This window comes from Panthera pardus, unplaced genomic scaffold (genome assembly GCF_024362965.1).
Source record: "Panthera pardus isolate Hobbes unplaced genomic scaffold, ASM2436296v1 HiC_scaffold_3, whole genome shotgun sequence".
Lineage (NCBI taxonomy): Eukaryota > Metazoa > Chordata > Mammalia > Carnivora > Felidae > Panthera > Panthera pardus.
In genome coordinates, this window is record NW_026526876.1 from 12,630,719 (window position 1) to 12,643,784 (window position 13,066).

General features: G+C 53.6%; 2 long non-coding RNA genes across 6 annotated transcripts; one reads left to right on the plus strand and one right to left on the minus strand.

Moving 5' to 3' along the window:
• Nucleotides 1-2: 2 nt before the first annotated feature.
• Nucleotides 3-5,797, plus strand: LOC109246063 (uncharacterized). 5 transcript variants are annotated; one of them, XR_008418687.1, is made up of 7 exons: nt 3-245; nt 809-1,125; nt 1,383-1,524; nt 4,533-4,690; nt 5,181-5,353; nt 5,513-5,673; nt 5,723-5,797. It is a non-coding gene; the product is annotated as an uncharacterized LOC109246063 (long non-coding RNA). The 5 variants fall into 5 exon arrangements; XR_002071200.2 differs by having other exon boundaries at nt 5,513-5,782; XR_002071202.2 differs by lacking the exon at nt 1,383-1,524 and having other exon boundaries at nt 5,513-5,782.
• LOC128774210 (uncharacterized) lies at nt 2,373-5,231 on the minus strand. Its single transcript, XR_008418690.1, has 3 exons — nt 5,015-5,231; nt 3,911-4,049; nt 2,373-3,077 (listed from the first exon to the last, which is right to left on the minus strand). It is a non-coding gene; the product is annotated as an uncharacterized LOC128774210 (long non-coding RNA).
• Nucleotides 5,798-13,066: the final 7,269 nt, after the last annotated feature.

The following is a 13,066-nucleotide window of genomic DNA, read 5'->3' on the forward strand; positions in this document are numbered from 1 at the left end:
AACATGCCCACCCTCACAGAGGGCTTTGTGCCATTCAAAGATTCCAGGTCAGAATTCGAATTACAAGTGGCCACCTGTGTCATCAGCATTGTGACAAGCCATCCTGTGCCTTCTCAGTTCTTCTCCCAGCCCACTGATGGATGGTCATGTTCCCCTCCCACAGACAGCAGGATCCTGCCAGGAGCCCAGGCTCAGCAGAGAGATCCTCACCATCCCTCATGTTATCACCATGACAGCTCAGAGAGGTGGGTGTTGTCCTGTCCATTTTACAGACTCAAAATTTGAGTCTCAGGGCATTAGATCCTCCTTGTTGGCAGGAAACACAGTCTGGAATGATACCATGTCACCCCCTTCGCCAAAGACCATGACTAGAGACAGCAGACAGAATTCAGACTCTCCAGGGCTGACCCACAGAGCACAGAGAAGAGCCATGCCAGCTTTCAGCTCCCAGTGCTAGGGGCACAGTATCATTGGTCAAATGTCTCCCCACCCCCACCGGGAGCCCAGCCCTCCACCTACTTCTGGAGGCCAGGAGAGGTGGTTGCCTCGGGGGCTGGGGAGAAACTGGACAGTGATCTGGCCAGTCGTCCAAACTAATATGTGGAGACAGAATAATCACCCCAACAGGCATCTCTGGGGAGGACCCGCCAACCAGAGCTGGGGTGCACTTTGGATTTGGGGTGTGGGGTATAAGAGCTCCCTCTCTCGAGCTCTCCTATTTATAGTGGCAAGTTGGTAGTGATGGACACAGGAGTACCAGCCTCCCCTCCATCTGGTCCTCACTCTCTCTGCTGTTCCTCCCCCACAGAGCCCCAGTGACCTGTGTCACAATAGGATCTTGTAGACATGACTGTGACCTCCAAGCCTGGGTCATAAAAGACAATAACCCTGCCAGGCTGTCTCCGAGAGCAGCCGGCCACCATGCCCTGCAGATGCCCAAGCGGTCCTGTGGAGAGCCATGTATGGAGAGGAACCAGCCATGTGAGGGATTGCCTGGGAAGGGAGTCTTCCGGCCCCAGCCACACCTTCAGATGAGACCACAGCCCCAAACACCCACCCAACTGCTCCCAAATTGCTGACCCCCAGAAACCAGGAGAGCTCATATGTGTTGATCGTTATACGACTGTAAGCCTTGGAGTACCTGGTTGGGCAGGAGGAGGCAGCTAGCGGTTCTGCCCCCTGATGATGAGACGGGACAATCCATATTGTCACCTATATGCACCCCACACATGCACACAGAAGTTTTTAAATGGGACTGTGCATCACCATATTTAAGCTAACACCAGCTGCTATCTTAAATAAATCCTAAAGTCTGCACAGCTAACACAAGAGGGAGGACGTTGTGGAGGACACGACGTGTCTGGTGGTTCTCCTCCAAGCAGGAATTATGGACCCAAGACCTCTCTCCCCTGCTGGCTCTCCAATTCAGTCCGAAGATGGGGACAGAGACCACGGGAAGGTCACAGCACTTCTAAACCCTCTGGACTGGAAGTGCCACTTGCTGGACCCACTCATGTTCCACTGGTGAGAGAGGGGTGAGTGCTGAGGATGGGCTCCGGCCTGGGAGCCCCTGCCTGGCAATAGCACCATTGCGTAGAATCCGTGTCATTAGCTACCCATCTCTGCTGTGTTCCTATTCTCTCGCTTCTGAAAATTAGAAGCTGTGTTGTGGACATTGTGGCAGATAGACCTCAAGGTGCGCCCGGATCTCTGCCTCCTGATATCCATGGGAACACAGCAGAGGTGATAACACATATGCGATTATGTCCCATAAGAGTGTCACAGTGTCTCCAGCAGACCCATCCCCCAGGTGGCCTGAGGAAACCCGTGGCCATGCAGAGAGGGTCTGACCCACATGGAAACTGAGCAGCCTAAGGCCTGAGTGAGGAGGCAGGTCCTGCCTTGGGGGAGGCCTCGGATGGGACCCCAGCCCCAGCCCACACCTTCGTCTCAGGGGACCCAGCTGAGTTGCTCCCGGACTCCTGCCCACGGACACCATGAGATAGTAAATGTGCTTGTTTCAAGCCCCTCTACACGCACCCGTGTGCCCACTACATGTATCCACTCACCCCGATGCCCCCCTTCCTGCACCCATCTTCCCCCCTGCACCCACCCCCCACCCTCACTCCCCCTGCACGCACCCACCTGTCCACTTACATGCACCCAACCACCTTCACCTCCCGGCGCACACCCACATGGCCCCCCCACACACCCACCTACCTCCCTCATGCACTGCCCTACCCCACTGCCCCTCTCTCCGCACCCACATGTCCCTGCATGCACCCCCCACCTGCCCCCTGCCCCTCTGAACACACCCGCTGGCCCCCCTGCACGTACTCGCTTTCCCCCCTCACGTACACACCTGCCCCCCTGCACGCAGCCAGGGGCCTCTGTCTTACATTTTCCTGACATAAGCCAGAATGTATTTTCGGCTCCTGGGATATAGTCTCTGAGATGTTGGTCTCTTGTCTTCCTGGTGTTGTCATTACTGAAATGAATTACTTTCTTGTGTCATTTCCACTCACATCTCTGCCTTTGGATTCTGTCGGCATTGAGTGCCCCCACCCGGGGCGCTGTTTGGTGACCCTGGATTGGAGATCTTGCCCCCCTTTGCCCTGTCACAGGACACTGCAAGTTGCAGGGGAGAGATGAGGCCGAGCCCTCCTGGGGAGACCCCGTGCACCAGCAGGGAAGAACCCCGGGCACCACCTCCCAGGGCGCAAGAAGGGGAGCCCACGTCTGCAGCAGGTGCGGCTGAGCCCCTGATGCCCTGAGAGGCTGCACGACAAGACTGGAGCCAGGGGAGCTCTCATCCAAGTTGGAACATGAAGAGGAGAGTTCCCCTCGGGATCTTTCTGGATGCAGATCCTACATTGCTGGAGGTTTACCTCAGAAGAAAGCCCAAGAATGGAACTTCTGACTTGTTGTCCTGTAATGTCCTCCCTGGAGGGAAGGTCTGCATGAGTGACAAGATGGTTCTTCCACGTGGCTGTGGGTGGCTGTGGGGCCTCCAGGCAGGTGCTGCTCTGCCCTCAGCGGTGTCCCTGCTCCGCGCCCGTCCTCCCTTCTCCTGGTGTCTGTGAAACAAGCAGAGAAATGGAAGAGCCGGTGAAACTTGGAAGGGAAACTTGGAAGGGAAGCACGTGTCCCTTTACGTGCTTGGGACCGTCAGACCTGACGCTCACGGGATCGCTATTGTGAGTGTGGACAGAGGAAACACCCACGGGCACTAAAAGGCTGTTGGCACGAGTCATTGCTAACAGTCGCAGAATCTGCAGTTTCAGGGCCTGGATCAGGTTAGGGTTAGCCCTCCTGAGACACACCAACACGGCTAACGGCCCCTCTGCCCATAAAGGTTCACGGTGGCTGGGAAGTCACCGCTTCCACCCGACGGACGGTGATAGCACCTCTTGAACCCACCTGCTCAGAGCAGCCCAGGTGGCAGGGACCCGTTTCCAGCTTGGCCTCCCTACTCCACACAGCACCTGCTCTCCAGCGTCTTCCCTGTTTCTGAGTCTCTCCTCGCTTTCCGTCTGCCTTTCCGTCCCCTGTCCCTAACTTCCTGCCGAGTATTCCTACGAGCCAACAGTTCAGCTCGGGCAGGGGGAGGTAGGTGGCCAGGAGAGGCTCGCCACACTCAATGAATTTCAGGGCATTCTGGCTATTTCCTCCCAGCCCAAAAGACTGCCCAGCTCCCTGGGAGCATCCTGGCTGTTTACTGGCAATGAGGGCACTGTTGAAATCATCATTATTTTCAAATAACAAGTATTGATGAGGATGTGGAGAAGAAGGAACCCTCCTGGTGGGAATGAAAACTGGTGTAGTCACTGTGGAGAACACTATGAAGGGTCCTCAAAAAGTTAAAAATAGAACCACCCAATGGTTCATAATTCCAGTCCTGGGGATTTACCCGAAGGGAAGGAAATCGCTGTCTGGAAGAGATCTCCGCACCCCCACGTTCATGGCAGCATTGTTCACAATGGCCCGTCATGGAAACAGGTTCAGTGTCCATCCGGCGAGTGATGCCTTTATGAAGGAATATTGCTCAGCTGTAAAAAAGAACAGGCAGATGTGGAGGACGTTATGCTGAGTGAAATAAGCCAGACACACAAGGAAAAGGCTGCGTGGTCTCACTTACACGTGGAATCTGCCGAACAGGCAGAAGTCGAGTCTTACGTGTGTGGAGCCCCTGGCACCCCACTCAGGCCTGCCGGGGCCCAGGGAAATCAGCGGGGACCTGCTTACCAAGCACAGAATCGTGCAAAACAACACATGCCGTAGCCTCCATCTGGGCATCTCCGTGGTTTGGATGCAGTGGTGGGTGAGCCCAGCAAAGTCTAGTTCCGTGGTTCAACCTCAGCTGCCCTAGGCAGCATACATCCCTGTGGCTCTCTCGCCAGCCTTGCCCTCCCCAGAGAAGCTTCTAGATGTTGGGAGGGTGTCCTGAGGGTGGAGGGCCGGGCGATGGGTCTGCTCCCTTTGCTCCAACAGGGCCTTGGACCCCCAACAGTCCGAGATGATTCTCTTTGCAGTGGCCCCAGCAGCCCCCTGAGATGCAACGCAACGTCCCCGGTCAGCAGGGGCAGCCACCATAGTCCTCAGTGATCCAGCCCAGGGCCCATCAGCGCTGTGGCCGAGACTTGGGCTGCAGAGGCTGGAATGTGGCCTCTGAACAGCCTGCTGTGCACAGGTCAGGCCCTGTCTCTGTTTCTCTCTCTCAGTCTCAGTCTCTGTCTCTATGCCCCATGTGGTCTCTCTGCTGGGTGCCCTCACAGTCCAGCATGTCACATGGACACTACGTGAGCAGGTGTCCCAAGAGAAGCAGGTACAGCTGCACGGAGCCTCAGGAGTCCCATGGGCCACAGAGCCCACCTGGGGAGCTGTGGGAGCCCAGGGAGAGGTCGACTGTCCAAAGCCCAACCCCCGACCACCCCAGGACACAGCTGCCTGGCCAGATCCCCTCCTGCCTGCAGGTGGCCTCCACAATCCTCAGGGTCCGTGGGCAGCTTCCCACCTCTCTTCCATCTGGATGTGACACCCTCCAGGTCCCTTGTCTTCCATGAGTGTGCTGTTAGGTGTGGTGGTGGTGGGGGGGGTGTCTAGATATGGCTTCTAATTTCAAGCAGGGTCTATGCTCAGATCTCCTAAATAAGTTCAAATCTCGATTCTGTTTGGATTAGAGAAGGAAGAACATGAAAACGTGAGCAATGAAGCCAACAATAACCCATCATTTAAATTCTGCTTCTCACACTTTGACTTGGAAACAAAAAAGTGATCCAAGGAATTCATGCCCAGTCTCCACCCAACAGAACCCTGCTGAGGCATCGATGGCCTTGCAGATCCTCTCCAGCAGGTAAGATGAGGCCAGGTGGATGCAGGCAGGGCCGGCTGCAAGGACAGCTTCTCCGGGAGCTCCCCAAAGTGGGGATCAGCCCGCACATGGGACTTCCAGCTAATCTGGATCAGAACCCTGTGCCCATGTGTCTGGGGACTCATCTCCACCTATCTGCAGGGCCTCCCAGGCTGGTGTGGTTCCTCCACCAGAAATGTGAAATCTTCTGTCACCATATACGTTTGGGAAATGCCAGGAGCATCTCCTCGGGATTCAGCCCCCAAACGGATGGGCATGCGCACTGGGCAGGACCCAGCAGCGGAAGCTGAGTGCCAATGTGAGTGTAAGCGGTCGGGCCACCTGGCAAGCATCTGGCAGCTTCTCCTGGAGGGAAGCACTCACCTGGCCTATTAACCGGGACAAATGAAAATACATGCCCCCCACCCCCGCCAAGGCCACCTGCCCCTGTTTGGACAATCACCTGTCTGGACAAGGAGGCCAGCACATCCTGCATGTTGGTGGGGGGGGCACTCAAGCCCCGGAGTGTCAAGGGCACAGCGCTGGCTGCCATCCGCCTCTGCCCACTGGGAATGCTCCGGGGAGGGGCCTCTAACCAGACTTGATAGACAGAACATATAGACTGCACACTTTTGTGTGGACTCTTGACACTCAGAACCATGTCTCAGAGATTCATCTGTTTCCTGGCGTGGACCCTTCATTTTCTGTGGCTGAGTGGTGTTCTACCATGTGAACACTCCGGGATTCCTTTGTCCGCTTGGATGGTTCTTAATTTGAGGTTACAATAAAGCTGCTATGAACATTCTTTCTTTCTTTTTTTTTCAATATATGAAGTTTATTGTCAAATTGGTTTCCATACAATACCCAGCGCTCATCCCAAAAGGTTCCCTCCTCAATAGCCATCACCCACCCTCCCCTCCCTCCCACCCCCCATCGACCCTCAGTGTGTTCTCAGTTTTTAAGAGTCTCTTATGCTTTGGCTCTCTTCCACTCTAACCTCTTTTTTTCCTTACCCTCCCCCATGGGTTTCTGTTAAGTTTCCCAGGATCCACGTAAGAGTGAAACCATATGGTATCTGTCTTTCTCTGTATGGCTTATTTCACTTAGCATCACACTCTCCAGTTCCATCCACGTTGCTACAAAGGGCCATATTTCATTCTTTCTCATTGCCACGTAGTATTCCATTGTGTATATAAACCACAATTTCTTTATCCATTCATCAGTGGATGGACATTTAGGCTCTTTCCACAATTTGGCTATTGTTGAGAGTGCTGCTATAAACATTGGGGTACAAGTGCCCCTATGCATCAGCACTCCTGTATCCCTTGGGTAAATTCCTAGCAGTGCTATTGCTGGGTCATAGGGTAGGTCTAGTTTTAATTTTTTGAGGAACCTCCACACTGCTTTCCAGAGCGGCTGCACCAGTTTGCATTCCCACCAACAGTGCAAGAGGGTTCCCGTTTCTCCGTGCTATGAGCATTCTTGCACACGCCTTTTGGTGAACATCTACCCTCAGTTTTGCTGGGTAAACACTCAGAAGAGGGACTGCCAGGTTACAGGGCATGTGCCTGTCTGCCTCGAATGGTGCCGCTGAGCCGATTTCCAAAGCAGCTGTACCGTTTCTGGTCCCCACCAGCTGCTTCACATCCTGGCCAGCACGGAGTATTGTCAACTCCAGAATTCTAGTGGGCGAGTAGTTTAAAAGTACGTTTATTACAGTGTTAATTACACTGGCCGTTGGGGGCAGTTCCTAATTTGGCACTCCTATTTCCCTTTCCTTAGTGTAGTACCCTTGTAGCTGGGCTCGCGGTCACTCAGCTAGCGACTGCACGTCCCAGCTTCCCTTGCAGCTGCAAGCGGCCCCGTGACTAAGTTCTGGTCAATGGTATGTGACAGAGCTGATGCGTGCCACTCCCTGTCCCACTGAATCTGTGAGCATGTCCTTCCTCCCCGCAGATGCCACGCTGCCCACGGTCTGCCTGTCCACCTCTGGCAATGTTATGTTAGAAGTAAAGAGACGTCCACCTGCGTTAAGCCACTGCATTTCAGGTCTCTTTATTACGGCAGCAAGCCGTGCCCCCAAAGGATGCACTGTGGTTGCACATTCACCCGTGGCTCTAACACAGCGACACCTGTGCTGGTTCTGCCTGCTCAGCACCATCCTTTCGCCAGGGTGCTGCTCCCACCCAGCCCCGAGGTTCCGTGAGGTGATGGACCCACCCTGCCCGGGCGCAGGCAGGTGGCCCAGGTCTGGCTGGTCGTGGCTCCCCATCCTGTTCGGGGTTGTAATTTCACGGGTGGGGCATGAGACCCAACTGTAGTCCTCCCATGAGACTCTCAGTATGGTGAGAGAGAGTCTTTGTCATTACTGTGCATTGTGGCGGGAGAGGGAAACCAACCCCAAGCAGAACCAGAGGCGATCAGAGAGAGGGGAGGAGGAAGCCCAACAATGGTGTCTCCGCCCCTGGATCTAGCTGTACCTGCAGCACCTTTAGATGTAAGTGATCCACGATTGTGAGCTGAACTTCTGCCACTTGCAACCAGGAGTCCCATCTCCTTCCCTAATGATAAACACGTTTGGGAGTGATTTTATATAAGCATCGTGCTAAGTGTGTATATAAAGTCTGGACATACCCCTTAAAATGGTAATTCATTTTTGTTAATGTTTATTATTTATTTTGAGAGAGAGCATAAGTAGGGAAGAGGGGCAGAGGGAGGGAGAGAATCCCAAGCAGGCTCTACGCTCAGTGGAGAGCCCGATTTGGGGCTTATTCCCATGACCCCGGGATCGTGACCTGAGCAGAGATCCAGAGTCAGATGCTTAACCGACTGAGCACCCAGGCACCCATAGAATAGTAATTCTTAGTCTGGAGAGAGTTTGGAGGCTCTATCCAGATGGAATCGATGGGGTTTTGAACAGTGCAGGTCTGCTTAGATGTTGATTTTTTTTTAAGTTTTTTTTGTATGGATTTTTAAAAAAACATACCATACAGTCCTGTAAATATGCTTTCTCTTGTGATTTCCTCAATGACATTTTCCTTTCTCTGACTTACTTTATTGTAAGAATTCAGCATATGATGCATACAATGTGCAAAATACATACTAATCGACTGTTGATGTGACCAGTAAGGCTTCTGCTCAAAAATAGCTATTAGTGGTTAGGTTTGGGGGACCCAGTCATAAGTTATTCATGGATTTTTGACTGTGTGGGGGGTCAGTGCCCTAGCCCTCACATTGTTTGAGAACATATCAACATTGGTACATGTAACAGATCATCATTTTTGGAAGGAATAAAGCTAAAGGAGAAACAATGTTTAGCAGAAAAGCCCCCAAACCCCGTCAAACCAGCAAATGAATAGACATTAGCATGAAACGCACAGCTGACATGTGATCCCACCAGATGTTGACGGGAGACAGATGGTTACTGTTCTTGTGTCTTTTGTGTAAGTTTTGACAGACGTACACGCCTGTGAGACCACTTCCATGATCCAGGACATTTCCTTCACCCCCAGAGTCTCCTCATGTCCATTCAAAGTAACCCCCTCACCCCATGCCAGACAAGTACACATCTGCTTTCCCTCCCTGGCCACCAGCTTTCCCTGTTCTTGACTTTGGGGTCATGGGATGGGACAGTCACTCTCTGCAGGACATCTGAACTTCACTGTGATGCGGGGGGATGCACATCAGCGATTTGCTCATGTCCGTGTGGCCTCTCATATGCACGGTCCTACCTCTTGTTTCTTCATTCACTAGTGGGTACACGTTGGGTGGTTTCCATGTTTGTGATGGTTGTAAATAAATGCCTTTAACAGTGGATAGTATGAGTTTAGAAGAAAAGCGGATGCATATTATTTTCTGAAAAAAGTAAATTATGCTCATACCACACATAGAAATTAGAATAAAGGATAAAGAAGCAATATTTCTTCAGAGTTCCCACTACTCAGTTGTAACCACCAGGCTATTTTGCTGTGTTTCTTCCCAAACTGTGTCATGTGCGTGTATGTATGTATGTACATAAAATCGTGGAATATGGGAAAGTACAGCAAATGTAATTTTGGTTCTTGTCTTTTATAATGAACACGGTTGTCTTAGTGTGGGTTTTCCAGGAAAGCATAACATATATTTATCACAAGGAATTGGCTCACAAAGTTATGGAGGCTGGGAGTCCCCTGACGTCCAGCCTGCCTGCTGCAGACCCGGGAGCTGGTGGTGGGGGTCAGAGCCCGAGCCGGGAGGCCGGAGAGCGCGTGCACAGCAGGTGCACGTTCTGGTCCGGGGGCAGAGAACACCGGGTCCCGCTCAGCAGCCAGGCGGAGAGGGGTTTACTACCCTTTCTGCTGTATTCAGGCCTCAGTGCACTGGACGAGGCCCACCCTCACTAGGGAGGCCAGATTCAGGTGTGAACCTCACCCAGAAGCACCTCACAGATGCACCTAGAATGCTGTTTGACACACAGAGAGATTGATTTCAGGACAAATCATTTACACAGGTAGCCACGTGGAAGGTATTCTGTTGCTAATCCGCCTCCTCAAAGACAGGGATTTTGTCTGTAAACTTCAGACCCAGAAAATTGACTGTTCTGCCAACATGAGGCGATTATCTGTCCTCCCTGAAGCAGAGCGCTGTTTCTCTGGATCCCCGCCTCGCTGTGTGCCTGCGCTGGACGCCGTGTGCACAGTGAAGCTAGAGGCCCCCAGAGGAGACCGCCAGGAGCCTCGTGCAGACGCACAGGAACAGAGGCGGGGCAGTGTGGCACTGTGTCCAGAAGGGGCTGGTGGGGCCCTGACCAGAGAAGCCTCCGGGCCTCCCTCCCCTCTGCTGTGGTGCAGGGGGCAGAGCTCACAGGCTCGCTGGGCAGTGCTCTTGCAGAGCATGGGACGGGGGCTTGCAGCATGAGAGAAGGAAGCTAGTTCTGAAAGCCTCAGTCTCCTCCCTGTGCCTTCACAGTGGAGACCGAGCATTCACGCAGCCTTGTGCCCACTGGGAAGAAACATCACCACGTAGACCCCCTTCCACTTCTGCACAGGGCACACACACCGTCTCTTGTTTCGCTGCTTCTCAAGGGCATCCGGGCCCCTGGAGAATCTCTCAGGACTGCATTGTGGGATCACCTTGAGAAGCTCAGAGTCCTCAGGCAGTGGCACCTGCCCTTCCACGCATGCCGTGCTGCCTGTGATGCTTGAGCCCTGCATGCGGCCCACATCCAGGAAGTTTGAGGATTTTGCCCAGACCAGGTTGGGGAGGGGAGCCGCACCACCATGCCATTTGGCCTGGGCCCTGGAGACCGCCACCCCCACCTCACCATCTGCATGTTCTGTGGGATGTTGGTGTAGGGGGCATCCTGGCCCAGGGTGACACACCCCAGGACAGTAGAGAGCAGGGTCTGGCTTAGGCTGGGGCCTGACCCCGAGTCCAGGCAGTGCAGAGCCTTGCCCAAGGGGCTGCATGAACCCCTCAGTCTTCTCCTCATGGGGACAGGGGGCATTTATTTGTGTACCTCCTCTGCCCTCAGTGAGTAGTGAGCCCAAGTTCAAGATGCCCACAGATCAGGTGTCTGTGAGAGCATGTTTGCTGGCTCCCAGACAGCACCTCTTTGCCGTGTCCTCACTTGGTGGAGGGGTGAGCGAGCTTTGTGGGGTCTCTTGTAAGGGCCCCACTCCTATCCATGGAGGATCCATCCTCCTGACCTAAGCACCTCCCACAGGCCCCTCTCCTAACACCATCATCTTGGGTGCTGGGATTCTAACACGAGCTTGGCGGGCACACGACCGTTCAGACCATGGAGGTATGGCATCTCCAGCCTCACTCCCAGCTGTCTCACGAAGGAGTCTCCACCTTCCACAGACACTGCCTTCGGAAGTCCCAGAGGAACCTGTCCTCTGTTCCCTGCAGTCACGTCTTCAAAGCCACAACCTTCCTCGTAGCCTCTCTGTTGGGGGTCAAGCTGCTGCACTGGCATATATTTTGGGTGCAATGTAGGCCAGGCGTTCATCTGAGCACTCAGGGCTGTGCAGGTATGCTGTGACCAGGAACCCTTGTCCCCATGCCTGAGTGATGGAGCCAGTGTGTGCCATTTGCCCCGGGCCCTTCCGGTTGTGGGACTTCTGATCAGACTTGAGCCCTGGTCCCCACAAGCAGGAAAGGCTAATGTGACAGAGTGAGACTGGGCACGTTAATGTTTGCACCCCCAGGATCAGGTAATGTGCTCCTTCTGTCTCATCCCCTCTGCTTCTCACTGTGCCATTCGAATTTACTTAAAGAGCCTTGTGATTCCAGCATACTAGTTTGGTCGATGAGCCTGCGTGGTCCATGACCTCTGGGGTAGCTTGTCCGGCAATGCACCCGGAGGACACAAAGCCGTGTCTTCACCACCTCCTCCAGCTGCAGCTCCTCCTGGTGCTCCAGAGGTGGAAGGAGACTTCCTGCCTGCCTTCGAGGGACCGATTATGGAGACAACTGGCCCCAGCAAACAAACCCTGTGTTCTCCTTCCGTGAGTCGGACACGAGGTCTAGGCTGGCCCAGAAACAACAGTTCCTCACGGTCGCCAGCCTCAGGAGATTAAATGTCACCTGGTGTGTAGAGCTGTGGCCTCTGTAAAATCAAACGTTGTCACTCAAACAAGAGTTAGGCACAGTCCGTTGCTCACATGTGTGCATGCGACCATGTGACATGTGCATGGGTAACCCAGACATCCAGGAGGCCCTAAGTAGCCACACGACGTCCAGACAGTCACCGTGATGGCATGACTTTGCATGCAGGGGCAGCCCTCAGGCACCGCCTCCTGACTGCTTGCTCTCTTCTCTGCCGTGCTCTAAAAAGTGAAGCTGCAGGATGGCTGGAACCTAGACCATGGAAGGTAGGAGGTGGTTGCTCTTGAGGAGAGGCATGCTGGCCGCAGTGACACGAGCAAGAGATGGGGAAACCGTGAGCAGCAGATCCAAGAAATAAAAAAGCCAGTAGATGGGCAAGGGGGTGTCAGGGCTGCTTCCTTGGGAACCTCATTGCTTTACTGTTCAATGAGCCATGGCCTGGCCTTGCAGACCTGTGTGCCAAAGCCCCAGTGGGACCTGGGATCGCCCAGGCATCTCTACCGTGTGTTTGTCAGCCATAACTCACGCTTGTGTCCTTCTCACCTTCTGAGGATCAAGGGTATCGGTGGTCCTTGCAAAGTACATCCTATGTCTTCACAAGTTTGCAAACATCACGGTTCGCAAAGGGATGACACTGGGGACCTGGATTCCCGATGCAGTGCTTTCTGATTTCAGGATGCTTATTCATTGGCAACCTGGTGAATTCTGTAAATAGGGCCCGTGTTTGTTAATTCAGCTGCATCAAAGATAATAAGAGCAAATAAGGTCCTTTCATAATACATTAGTTGGCATAAAATCCAATTAGATATTTCTGAAAATCTTGAGTTGACAGGGCAGGCTGCCCCCACCAGTGAGTTTCCCAGAAAACGAGCCCTGACTCATGGAGCAGCAACTCAAAGATTCATCGTGTAGTTGAGACCCTCCTGTAAGCTCCCCTCCCATGGCTTGTGTCAGGTCTCCTGCTGCTGCCAAGTGGGGATCAGCCCCAGGGTTGGCCTCCTTTCCATGACATTGTACTTGGCCTCAGCACAAGCAGATGGACTGTTGGCATGGAGGCTGGGGCCGGGAACTGACAGCATCTGATCCCAGGTATAATTTCTAAGGGGGATCCAGTGTGCAAAGCAG